This window comes from Triturus cristatus, chromosome 6 (assembly GCF_964204655.1).
Source record: "Triturus cristatus chromosome 6, aTriCri1.1, whole genome shotgun sequence".
Taxonomy (NCBI): Eukaryota; Metazoa; Chordata; class Amphibia; order Caudata; family Salamandridae; genus Triturus; species Triturus cristatus.
The window spans coordinates 700,287,980-700,301,956 of NC_140589.1; the positions used below are offsets into that span (position 1 = coordinate 700,287,980).

Consider the following 13,977-nt stretch of genomic DNA (forward strand, 5'->3'; position numbering starts at 1 on the left):
ATATGCTCTTAGTTGAATGACTGACAGGGTTCAATGATAAGAACACCCACAGATACTAAATTAATAAACTTATATGAAAACATGGACATTTTAGTATCGACCTTGGCATATCTGCTGTTGTTTAAACCTCATTACTAAAATGTATTGGGTCTTTCCTCCCTGAAAAATGCAGATTCTGTGGGTGAAGAAGGGAATTCCATGTGATCCACAAATCATGCAAGCCATTGGGTGAACCAGTTCTATTGCCTTTCTAATTGGATCGTTTCTTCCATGACCCTACCAATCAATTGACAGACTCTGATGAGGATGCCAAACAGTACCCCAGAGACACAAGGAGTACAATGGCAAATGTCCGACTGGGCACAGGTTCTCACTTCTGCCACGTAGCCTGTCCTACGGGTCCTATGGTGTAAGGATCAACAATATGAGTAAACTTTGCATAAGTTCAATAGAACGACCATTTAGCAGATCTCCTTTGGAGATTTTACATCTAAAGAATAGCGCAGCGAGACCTGGCAAATTACAGGATGTCATGAAAGCAGTGCTTACTTTATAGAACTGTAAGCACCAGAGCCCGAGGTATTTCCAGGTGACCTCAGGTTGTAGGGATGGCTTAGCCCCCACCCCACTCATTTTCAAAATAAAACAATAAGTATATTGAACACATTGTTAATGAGATGAGCTAAAATATAGAGTCATCATGTGGTGGACTATCATAAAAAAGTGCCTGTGTTTAAAAATGAGTGGTGGTGACAAGCACCGGCAAACGTGGGCACAAATTAAGCACTGCATTATGATTTTGTTTTTTTTATATTGCAGAACACCCCACCCTCCTGAGTGGTATCATAATGCTTTACATTGAGAGTTAACACGGTCCAGTATTTCTTTGAAGTTCTGTTAGAACTAATCTAATTAAGTAAATTGACTATGCACAAAAGGCCCCTCTATCCTAACTGTGGAAACCTAGACAAACAATTATCCATGATAAAATGACAAAGGTGTTGTTCTAAGCTATATGATGTTTGCAAAACTTGATAAAAAGAAAGGGAAAAAAGAGTTAACACGGTCCAGAGAGCAACCACTTACGTGAAACGGTACTAATAATAGGTGTTCAATATGTGGAGAGTTTCTGTTTCTCAGTTCTCCGAATCGTTTAAAAAATGTAATGTTTTTGGAAAAAGATAGTAGTGGGACTATTGAGCAGTGACTCTCAGTCGAGTTCACAGATAAAAGGGTTCAATGACAGCTACTTCTTCACATTTTTGGTCCCTTTGCCTGGCGACCAGTGGCAGCTGATATAATTTAAATGTGGGGTGGTAGATGTAGGGGGCACTGGGGTGCGGGGCGGGAAGCACGTAGGCGATTATTAAATAAAAGCTAAAAACTTACCTCAGAGTGACGGACGCCTCGCATCACTCTGTGCTGTTTCTCCAACTCTGATCTTTGGCCTCATCAGAAGTGACGCAGTGCAATGCACTTCGATGCATGACCTCTCATTGCAACAATTCGCAGCTCCTGATTGGCTGCCTCATTGGAATTGCCACTGAACGAAGCATCTCGACGTAGTACATTGCATCACAGCATCTCGCAGCTCCTTATCTTCGGTATCATCAAAACTGATGCAGCATGACGCTGCTCAATGTAGCACTTAGCAGCTCCTAATTGACAGTCCCATTGGAACCGACGCAGCTCGACACAGGGCCTCTCATATTAGTCTAAGTACAACCAGGTAAGGAGTGCAGAAGAATTAACAGTACAGTGGTATGAGTGTGTTCTCCAGGGCTCTACCTCCTTGCTTAGTTGTTTCAAGAACCCTGTTCCCTGGAACTAGTTTGGGTTATCTCTCTTTTTGTCAAACTAAGTACAACCAGGTACATTGCCCAGCGGGTCAAATTTGGTCCGGTAGCCTGCCCATGCACCTTCACGGTCGTCTTGAACTTGTTTGTGTCTTTGTCCTATTCTAGCGTACCTAGATAGCCCATTTGACGCTTTGCACTCTTTAGCGCTACTTTTCCCAAAGACTTTGAAATTGCATATCTCCAGTTCTGTTGATTGGATTTTTGTCATTCTGGTATCGTTTCATTAATGGGGAATACCAAATGTTAGCAGGAAGAAAGGGGCAAGTCTCGGAAGGGTAGGGCTGCATTTGGGTAATTGGCTATAGAAATAAAGAGGAGAAACAGATTGGAAGAAGGAAATTAAGAGTCATATATCAGAGGAGTTGTTTGACAAGAAGGTTGCATGAGATTGAAACGTCCTTAATGAGTGACAGAGACAGGTGCTGCAGATAGTGGTCAGTGTTTGAATGTCAGTGGCTCACCTTGGTGTAAGTGTGAATATGAGTAATGAAATCCAGATTGTAGATAATTTCAGTAAAGTGAATGGATCCGCAAGTTCTGGAGCGTTAGGGATGACAAAAAAATTCTTTTTTTTAATTTATTTTTTATTTTTCTTGTCCTCATTAGCCTTAGATTCAGCACTTATTTCCAAGCTAACCACTCCCTTGTGCCGGGATAGGAAAGTCTGATCTGGCCTTTATGCGAAACCCTTTCAGTTGCACTTTACCGCATTTTCCCTTTTATTCGACTCTTCCTCTGAAAAGTCCACGGATGAAAACAGTAACCAAAAATGGGAGGACGATATAGGAATGGGAGTGATATGTGCATTGCTGAGGTTTAGTTAGGGCTTAATCATTGGACCGTCCCTTCCTATCCCTTTCCTAATCCCTATCTATTCTGTCCAGCCCATTCCACCATTGGGAGCCAAAAGGAATATCTTTTTTTTTTCTAGAGAGACTGCATCCATCCTAAAAAATTATTCTAATGATACTCTCCATTCTATATATATATGGGAGGATTCGAGTTAGTCCAATTTTTGCATATTTCTCTGCGTGCCTGTAAGACTGCATAAAATATTAACTTTCGCTTATCTTTAGCCTGTTCGTTCACTTCCTGGGCCACACCAAAGAAAACAAGTATAGGGCTTACCTGGAGTTTTATCTTCAAAATATCTGTCAATGCCTTATTCACCTCGCCCCAGAATACCTGAATCTTTGGACATCTCAAAACATGTGCAGATTGTCTGCCATCCTCTGTCCACATCTTGGACACGCCACTTCCCCTCTATCTCCGAATTTTGACAGCTTAAGCGGCGTCCAATATACCCTGTAGATAGAGAAAAGATGGTTCCTCCTTATATAGTCAGGTTTGATCACTGGATATAGCATAGAAAAAATACTTGCCATAATTTCTCCAGCGTTGGTTCCGGCAAGCATCTCCCCCATAGTTCTTGAGGCATCGTAAACTCCCCCTCAGCTTCCTCCATCATTTGCCAATACCATTGTGATGTCTCCTCCTTTTTTGGCCCATCCGAAATCAGAACTTCTTCAAAGGCACTGAAACTTCCTCCCCTATTATCCAACGACTGGAACCAACTCGGAATTTGTATGGAAAAGGATAAACGGAGGAAAGCACCTTTCCCAGATAGTGTACCACTGGAACCATATAGCTCGCTAGCAGACATATTGTCCCCGTTCTTAACTAAGTTGTTTAATGAGAACTTTATGGAAGGGGCACCCCAACCAGAATCGTGGGCAGACGCTACATATTCCTTAATCCTGAAACCTGGCAAGAGTAAGAACAGCTGTGATTCATGTAGGCCAGTGTCACTTTTAAATAGTGATTATAAACAGTTTGCAAACATTTTGGCAGATAGACTAAAAGGAGTTATGGAGGATTTGGTGCATGAAGACCAGAAGGGGTTTATGCAGCGCAGGTCATTACACGAGCTTACTTATTCCCTCTTAGGGGCGATAGATTTATCTACAGTAAATTAAGTTCCTTTAGCAGTGATGGCAATAGACGCTATTAAGGCGTTTGATCAGGTAAGCTGGGAATTTTTATTATCTGTTCTGAACGCTGCTAAGTTGGGGGACAGATTTTGTAGAGCATTAGCAGGATTTTATAAGGCCCCAAAAGGCAAGGATACTAGTGAATGCGACATTAACTCCAGCTTTTAACATCATGAGAGGGACAAGACAGGGATGCCTTGTGTCCCCACTATAGTTTAACTTGTATATGGCGCTTTTTGCAAGGAAGCTGAGTTCAGATCAGAGGATTGTTCCCTTTCAATGTAATGGTTGGGAAAAGAAACTGGCACTGTATGCCGATGACCTGATGATATATACGGCAGACTTGCAAAACACAATGGTGCAGGTGGTAAGAATTGCAGAGGATTTGGGAAAGTTACTGGGTACTAGATAAACAGGGGTAAGATGGAGATTATGATCTAGAATTTGGACAGCGGCGATAAGAGGCCCACAACTGAGATGAGATATTTGGGAATAAGAGTAACTCAGGATATTAATAAAGTGGTGGAAACAAATTTTAATAGAATCAAAAAAGAAGTATGTGACCTAATGGCTGGTTGGGCACATTTACCCCTTACAATATTTGGGAGAGTGAACTTAGTAAAAATGATTATTCTCCCGAAGCTCACTTTTAAATTCAATGCTTTACTTCTGCCATTTAAGGAAGTATGGCTAATGAAATTACAGGGAAAGATTCGGTCATTTATATGGGCAGCAAAAGGCTCACGTATCTCGTGGAAGAAACTGCGGAGGCGGAGAGAAAAGGGGGGCTTGGCTCTCCCTGATCTTCAATTATATGCATGGGCCTTTCAACTTAAAAATGGCAGGATGCTTTTGGATATACCTTGGGGATCAGAAATTGGAAGGCTATTCCAAGGATTGCTTAAAGGAATAGAGGGAGGTGAGGTTGGCTCTATGATGAAGTTTTCGGACCCAAAATACTTCAAAAAAGGTTAAATTAAAAATTCTTCAGGGCTTGGCGGAGACATGGTATGAGATAAGAAAGAAACAAAAGATGCTGTATTACATCAATAAGGCCTCTATTTGGGATTCACCAGGGTCGGCTGACTGGACGAGGTATAAACTGGCGGGAGCTTTAAGGAAAGCGGGTATATTAAAATGGGAAGATCTTTTAGAGGGAGAGCAACTGATTTCCTGGGAAAGTTTTCAACGTATAACAAACTATAAAGTTTCACTATTTAAATACATACAAATTCAGAATTGGTTCCAGTCGTTGGACAGAGAATTCTTGGTAAATTGAAACGGGTATGGTGAGTTCAAGTCAAAGGACAATTTGCACTTGGATATTGTGGTGGGTTGGGAAGGTGGTAGAAAAGATACAGAGATCAGAATAGTCATGTGACTGAGGGAATGGTCAGTGCTGAGTGTGCATTGCTTTTCTGATGGAGACTTGGAGCTGCAGATTCCTCACCTTTCAAATATTCCCCAGGCGTTAGACTGGATCGGAAAACTTTTCAGTTGTACTTCTGCATACCGGAGGATTTTGCCTTGCGACTCCGCACTGATGCAGTTCTGCTTTGGAAATGGCATGCAGGCCTCCATAGGCTCCACTCCCACATGTTGTTGTAAGTTCCTTTCTTTCCATACCTCCAGACGTCGATCCGAAGCTTCCTCTCGTCTCTCTGAGATACCTTACCTCGATTTTCGTAAATTTGAAACAGTGTGCAAGTGATGTTAACACGTAAAATGACAGCATTTAAGCTCTGTAGCAGCTGTCACAAATAGATGACTGTGACAAGCCCCCTTCAAGTGTGTCGTGGGTCGCTCTACGATTCCAAGACCGGACATTGAATAAACCGAAGGCCATCAGAGAATGTGAGGAGAAACATTATGTCGTCAACCATAAAAAAAAAACTCAGTGCCAGAACTGCTCCAAGTTCTGTTCCACGTCAAAGGTTCGATCACAGTCCCATTCCCGGAGTCGACAGAGCTGCTCCAGAGCCCAGTCTTCGTTGCGCTCCAAGTCTTCAGGTAGGCACAAGAAATCGAAGCACTCCTTTCCACCACTCGCACTACCCTGAGCAAGCGTGTGGGCGGCATCAACAGTCTTTTTTTTTTAATTTAAATGTGTTTATTGGTTTTAATCAAAGCCATACATACATTATTGGACGACATACCTGAGACAGTTAACAGATCAAGGAACAGCCATTAGTACTTGAATTATGCTATGCTCTCCCCTCACGACTCACTTGCTTAGTCATCTCCATTTCAGCAGATGGCGACACACAAGGGTTCCCTCGATACACATTCCAATGCGACCATTTTTTATCCCATTTCTTTGGGCACACCCGAGCCCCAAAGACTGCGGTCTCTGCCAGCATGCATCTATCCATCTCGTTAACCCACAAGGTGACACGTGGTGGGTGTTCTCCCCCCCAGCCCCGGGGCCTGTTCTCGCTTAACCAACGTGTAGCCCAGTGCTGTTCGATTTCTGTGAGATCCGTTGCCTCCCAGATGTTTAGCAGTCCCAGTTTTGGAGTCAATACCAGGTCTTTCCCCAGGGAGGTTTGCATGTGCTCCGAGGCCCCCTCCCAAATTGCACGTACCTCTGGGCAACTCCACAACGTATGATAAAATGTGGCCTGTTGTCCACACCCCCTTGTACACAAGTCGTCAGGTCTGGCTCCTATTTTCACCAGGACTTTCCCTGTGATGTATGATCGGTGTAGTATGCGAAGCTGAATCAGCCTGAATTTTTGTGTAATGGCCGCCTCTCGAGGGGACAGAAGAGCCGTTTGCCAATCTTCATCCTCTATGGGGCCCAGATCGTCCTGCCATCGCTCTCTGAGCTTTGAAAATGTATCTGGCAAGTTATTGCTCAACTTTTTATAAGTTAGGGATATTGCCTTCGAGTTAAGAGGCCCATCTAATAGACGGTCTTCCAATGGCGACGTTTCTGGTATGTCTTTAAAAGACGGGAACGCCGCCGTCAGTGCGCGTCTTATTTGCAGATATCTATATACTTCTCCTTGCGCCATCTGGTAGCGCTTCCGGAGATCGTCAAACGTAAGTAATGTTCCCTTCTGTACCAGGTCTTTCACTGCCGAAATACCGATCAGGTCCCATTTGTTGAACCCGGGCTGATGGCACAGCATGCCTAGCCTCTGGGAGAACCACAGCGGTGTGGCCCGCGAGAGGATCCCAGCCCACCCGAGCCGCGAATTAACTAGGTGCCAGATTTCTAAAGTGTGCCGAGTAGGACCGAAGAATCTCCCCCTCCCTTTTCTATCGGTAGTGTACAGAGCCCCCAGATATCCAGATCGATCTGTTTGGTATCGGTCAAGCAGGTACGCTGGGTCATCAGGAGGGTGATATACCCAGTGGTTGACAGCGACCAGTTGCGCAGCCCAGTAGTAGCGTTGTAGGTCCAGGAGTGCAATACCTCCGTCGTACCAACCATTCGTCAGTTTTTTCAGCGCAATCCTAGAGGTCCTTCCGTCCCACAGTAGTGTGCGAATCTCGCCTTCGACTGCTCTGAAGTACACGTCCGGGACTCTGTGGGGGCAATTCTGTAGTATATAGAGGAACCAAGGAAGGGCCAGCATCTTGAAAAGTGCAGCTCTCCCTAACAGCGATAAGGGCAGAGACCGCCAATGCTTCACGTCAGCTCGCAATCGAGCCAGAGGGGGGGCCAAGTTGGAACTATAAAAACAATCTGGGTCAGGCGTCACGAAAATTCCCAAGTATCGAAACCCTTCAATCTCCACTGTTAGGTTGCAGTCCGACGGGAGTCGGGGGGCCCGGCCTCTCAACATATATAGTGTGGATTTATGCCAGTTAATGGCATATCCCGAATATTTACCGAAGCTTGTGAATATGTCAAGTACCGCTATGATCGATTTGTGCGGGGAAGCCAGATACAACAGTACATCATCCGCATATAAGGATATGTGGTCCTCCAAACCTTCCGCCCATCGCAGCCCTCGCACCATCACGTCTCTTCACACCCAGGCTGCAAGAGGCTCCAGTACGAGAGAGAATATTAGCGGAGACAGCGGGCATCCCTGCCTAGTACCCCGTCGCAGCTCGAACGTCCGGGAGGCATAATTGTTAACTCGCACCTGTCCCATCACTCCAGTATAGAGAAGCCGTACCCAGGCCACGAATTTAGGGCCCAATCCCATCTTTTCAAGTACCGCAAACATATATGGCCATTCGATAGAGTCAAATGCCATTGAGGCATCAAGAGAGAGCACTGCCACATCCTCTTCAATATACTCCCTACGAGCCATCACGTTATGTAGGCGCCGAATATTGAGGGCAGTATTTCTGCCTGGCATAAAGCCAGATTGGTCCGGATGGACCAGCGATGTGATAACTGTCACCAACCTATTCGCCAAGACTTTGGCTAGTACCTTCGTCTCTACATTGATCAGCGAGATTGGCCGGTAAGAGCCACATTGGTCTGCTGGTTTACCTTGCTTGTGGATGACCACTATGGTGGCTAATCGCTGGTCCGCCGGTAAACTACCTATGTCCAGGCTCTCTGCATACATGGCTTTCAGGTGCGGTACAGTCAGGGAAGCAGTTGCTTTCAGAAACTCTATCGGGATTCCATTTGGACCCATGGCTTTTCCAGACTTGATCTGCCCCAGGGCTTTACGTATTTCCTCATTCGAGAGATCCGCGTCCAAGGTCGCTCTATCTCCCTCAGAGAGACTCGGCACATCACTGTCCCGAAGGAGCAGATGAGAATCTTCGGCTGTATAACGCGTAGAGGGGGTGTATACTCTGTGAATAATCAGCGAATTGATCCGCTATTTCTCGCGGATGCATCACCGTGTCACCTCCTGGTGTCGTCAGCTTATGCACCCATCTATCTCCCTGCTCCCTTCGTTCCAACCATGCCAGTGTCATGCCAGCCCTATCACCGATTTCGTAAAGTCTGTGTTGGGTGGCACGTTGTTTAGCCACCATATGTTCCCTGGTTTTCATCCTATATTCCACCTGTTTCAGTAGAAGCCTGTGGCTCACATCCGGGGAGGGATTCTGTAAGTGTTCCGTCTCCAGCGCCAGGAGGTCAGACTCCGCCTGGACCAGTAGTTCTCGCTTTTTAGCGACATAGCCAGTTTTCAGGGACAACGCTTGCCCCTTAAGAACTACCTTGTATGCTTCCCAGATTGTTTGTGTGGAGTCTACCGATCCCACGTTTTCGGTAAAGTAGTTCTCGGTTTGTCTGCGTAGTTCCTCCCTTATATCTGGTACATGCAGAAGCCATGGGTTAAGAACTATGGTAGTGCGTGGTTGTCGTTCTCAGTGTGTGTATTCCAGCCAAACTGGAGAGTGGTCTGATATACCTCTTGGTAAAACTTTATACTGAGCGAAGTCGCCTGTTGAGGACAGACGGGTTAGGAAATAGTCTATACGTGAAAGGCTACCGTGGACATTCGAGAAGTTCGTAAATAGTTTACCAAGTGGGTGGAGCGCACGACCTACATCCGTCAGTCCCATTGCCATCGCGAAATCAGCCATTAGAGTGTTGGCTTTCTCTTTGGGTTTCGGTGGTTGGCGATCAATCGTGTCGTCTAATGTAATGTTGTAGTCTCCCCCCATGATCAGTGTGCCTTCTCTAAGGCCTACCAGCTTTCTCCCCAGATCCCCTAGCGCTACCTTGCCCAGCGCGGGCGGCAGATACACTGAGAGGATGTTTATATGTCTCCCATCCCATTGGGCCTCTGGCCCTGCGAACCGGCCCCCAGCATCCGCCCACGTCCTGTGTACAATAAGGGGGGTACTTTTTTAACTAATATGGCTGTTCCCATTGAGCCTGTGGTGTAGTCCGAATGTACAAGAAGTTTGTACCCCCACCTAGTGAGGGCCTTGGATTTGTGGCCTACCAGGTGTGTTTCTTGCAGCAGGACTACCACCGGCGAGTGTCTTTTTAGATACTGCTGCACAATCCCTCTGTTAATTTTATCGCCAACCCCATTTACATTCCAGGTCATTACGGAGAGCGTTCGGTCCCTACCCCCCTCCATAGCCCTGTATCTCCGGATGACCACAAACAGAGAAGAAGCTTGAAGCCCCCCACCAATCAGTCGTCGCCCCATGTGCAGCGTGAATACTTTACCCTTCCAAATCACGGTATAGCAGTGTTTACCAATAAAACCAACAAATAAACAACACCCCCAATGTCTAAGTCTGCCAGCTTTCTGCCCTCCTCCCATGTTTCCGCCTGTTAGACAATTGAGTTTCAAACGCCCTTGTTCCCCCCAACCCTCACCCCACTCCCTCCTCCCTGCCCCTGGATTTAGAACTACCCACCCCCAAACATGGCAGAGTGACTCTCTCCCTCCCCGAAATGCTAGATGTGCACGGGGTGATCAGCGCCCCTCCCCGCCTGTTCATATCACAGTTAGCTAGTATATCTGCCATCCACAATTCTTTCTGCCTAGATCTGATCAGCTTCCAGTACTTGAAACACTTTAGTTCTGTTATCGCTCACTAGGACCTCCTTGGTAAGTCGTACTTTACTGGGTTTAGCAACTTCTACCCCTGGTCCCCCCCCTACTTTGCCCTTTCCAGTCTGGCATCAGGTCCACCCCAATGAGGCCGGGGATCATCACCCCGACTCTTTCGACTGTCCGCTCTCCTGTGGGCCCTTCTTTGCGTCCTCCGCACGGACGGACCTGTGTTGGTGAGGCCCACCAGGACGTGGTTTGCCCTGGCCCCCTACCGTATTCCAGCCTTCCATCCAGTCCCAAGCAGCCTCAGGCGAGTCAAAGAACCACGATTTGCCATCCGACTCCACCCTTAGCCGAGCAGGAAAAAGCATTGCGTACTTCACCTCACGATCTCTAAGTTCTCTCTTTACAGCCTGAAAGCTTCGACGTTGTGCCTGGACCCTGGCCGTGAAATCTGGGAAAAAGGCCACCTCAAAGTTGTCTATCTTCAACGGGGGTTAGCTCTCGCGGTCTGCAGGATAATGTCTCTGTCACGAAAGTTGAACACTCGCGCGATAAGGGGCCGTGGGGGTGCCCCAGGTTTCGGTCTACCTCCTGGTACTCTGTGGGCCCTCTCAATGGAAAAGTAACTGGACAGAGTCTTAGGCCGTAGGTACTTCGTGATGAGGTCCTCCACATATAGGTCCGCCGCCGGCCCCTCCGTTTTTTCGGGAACACCTAGGATGCAAATATTGTTGCGGCGTGCCCGACCCTCGTAATCATCGAGCTGTTGTGCCATCCTTTCCTGCTTCTTCTGCATGTCAAGCATCTGTTGTTGGAGTTCCGTCGTGTCCGCCTGCAAGGCGCCGGTGACCACCTTGAGTTCCTTGACTTTTTCGTCCATCTTTCGGAGATCTGCCCTAATTAGAGAGACCTCCACTGTGACTGAGTCCACTGAAGCGCGCACTCCGCCGATAGCTGCCATGACGTCATGCAGGGTGGGCTCCGGCTCCCGTGCGGAGGCGGTCACCCCCCATCTTTCTCCCCCTTCGGCTGACCACTTGCCTCCTCCGCCTTGGACCATGCGTGTTTGGCCAGCTGCTTCTGGGCATTTGCCCTTGATCCTTTACCTCCCGAGGCCATGGCGGCGGGCCCAGCAAATGCCTCCTCGATAAAGAAAGGGGCAGCCCCGGACAGACTGTGCGCGCACTGGGTCCGCAAGTTTCACCCCCTGACTCGCACTTCAGTCCTCATGGCCCCAACTCATAGAACACCACCAGGGTAATGCTGTAGCTTGCGCAAAGTTCCACCTCGGAGGCACCTTCACCCCACAACGAAGACCACCTATTGTACCGTTTGTGTTTGTTGTTTTTTTTCCCTGGGGGGAGGAGGGACTACAGCTCTCATTTACGTGTCCCGCGGGCTTCGGGGCATGAGTGTCTTTTGAGCCCACCCTATTTCCCCCGTCGCTGCAGGACCACTCAATCCAGCTGTGCCTCGGTCCTCGCCGGAGACAACAGTCGCCCTTCGTGACCAACCAAGTTCCTCTAAAGGGCCAGCAGCCCCCGACCTCAGGCGTCCGCCTTTTCCTCCCACTACCGTCTATGCCTGTCCTCAGGATGGCCCCTCTTTGTGTACTTATTAGCGGGGTTAGAGGCCCGCAGGCCCGCCGATCCCGGTTTCTCCAAGCCTCGTTGGCCCAGGCCTCCGCCGCCGACCTCAAGTAGGTCCGATAGGCCCAATCCGCAATTAGTATGCCCCGGGAGGGTGGCCGGCCATCCACCCCAGAGTGCCTCTCTCCTTCCGGCGGGTTTGATGCCCCCTCCGCCGCTCCTCCCCTCCGGCACCAGCACAGGTAGCGGCACAGGCCGTAGACCGGGGCCTCAATTTAGGCCACGCCCGCTAGGACTCGGGCTTCTCTGCTTCGGCGGGCCCCAAACTGGTCACTCCCCCGTCAGACCTCTCACCATCCGCTTCACGTCCGTGATGCCTCTGTCGGAGCCAGAGCTGCGCCTCCGTCGCCGGGCCGCAGCAGTCCCCAGGGCCTCAAGCTGGATCCCCGCCGGCGGCAAAACTCACCCGGGCCCACCGCCGACGGCCCCGATGCAGGTCAGCGTCCTCCGCAGGCCATCCAACCGGCCCCTCCGATCCGCCGCCAGCGCTGGAGGTCTCCTCCAATCTCCCGCCTAGCCCCTCAGGGCCGACAAATTCACCGCTCCGGAGGCAGCCTCGCCGTTCGTACTGCCTTCGGGGTCCAGAGCCGCCGCTCAGGCCGCAGCGCCGCCGGAGACAGCAGGAGCCCCTTTACACTTCTTCTTGCTTCAAAGTCCTCCCGAGGGGGGGTCCAACAGGGACAGGGTCTATTTCATGTGGATTTTGCCGTGGATGGCACCGGATAAGGCAGCGCAGGCTCCGGGGAAGCAGGAGCTGATTCAAGCGGCGGCCATTCACCACGGCTGCTAGCCACGCCCGCCGGCATCAACAGTCTTGATCATGCTCTAAAAAGTTGACTGATTTCAGAGCCAATTCTACAGCTAGTTCCTGAATAAATCAAATTTGACGCTGCTTCAGATCAGAGAGTTTTGCACAGCTATGCACAAGCTATTTGGTTCCTTACCGACTCCCTCTGGTGCGCCTCAAGGAGCCGAGAGGCTTACCACCAGAAATATCGCTAGTGGATTAACCCTCGGCACCCAGCTGATGCCTATAAGCCACTCTTGCCCCCGGCTCCTGTTCCTAGGCCACTAATAGCACCATGTCAGGCCCAGATACCTCAATGCCGATGCTGACCTCGCTGCCCGAAGAGGTGGCTCCATTTATGCTCTTCGACTTAATGCTGGGCTGAATTCGACCACCATTGCGTCCAAATCCAACCATGGCACCCATTTCTGCCCTCTACTTGCAACAAGACAGGCAACATTGATTGCATTCCCTTTTTGGATCAGACTCTGATAACGCTTGTAACCCAGGTGAGGAGTTTGCTTAGCCCTATCGAGGGGACAACTGGTATGAGGACTCACAGGAGGTCAGTCGGCAAGACACCTTCCCATAGACAGCTCTTTTTTTCTCCTCCTGGGCCAGCCTCGGAAACAGCATCCTACGCCATGGTCTTGCGCAGGGAAGCCAATGTTCTTGATCTCTAGCTCCCCACCCTAGAGGTAAAAACTAATGTTGTGACTTAGATCCTGCAGCCTGGCCAGACTTCCTCTGAGCCCCTCCTGCCCTTAAACAAGGCTCTGAGGGACACTTGTTTGGAAACTTGGGCCAAGCCCTGCTCTGACCCACCAGTTAATAGGCACATCGCCAGGTGACCCGGCTTTCTTGTCTGAGGACCCTTCCTCAGAAAGTCTTGTGGTACAGGCTTCCACCGGCTGTTCCACTCTAAACACTTTTCCTACCACCCACCCCGATAGAGAAGTGAAGCGAGTGGAGACATTTGGTAAGCGTCTCTTTTAGTCCGCTAGTTTGGCTCTGCGTTCTGTTAATGCTTCCTGTTGTTGGCCCGTTATAGTCGTGCCTTTTGGGGTTTGGTGGCACATGTCCTTCCTGGCGTGCTGGAAAATATTCACCCTGTACTGTCTCAGGTGATTCAAGATGGTTGTGATGTGGCCAAGTTTATAAATCATTGTGGCTTGGGCATCACCGATTCCATGGAGAGTGCAGATGGCACCAGTGTTGCCATGCGTGGCTGTGCTTGATTTGGTT

General features: G+C 48.9%; 1 protein-coding gene across 2 annotated transcripts in view; it reads left to right on the top strand.

Annotated features, from left to right (window-relative positions):
• ASCC3 (activating signal cointegrator 1 complex subunit 3) overlaps positions 1-13,977 on the top strand; it is a 2,113,369-nt gene that overhangs the window by 1,270,819 nt on the left and 828,573 nt on the right. The gene's annotated exons all lie outside the window — the stretch shown is intronic.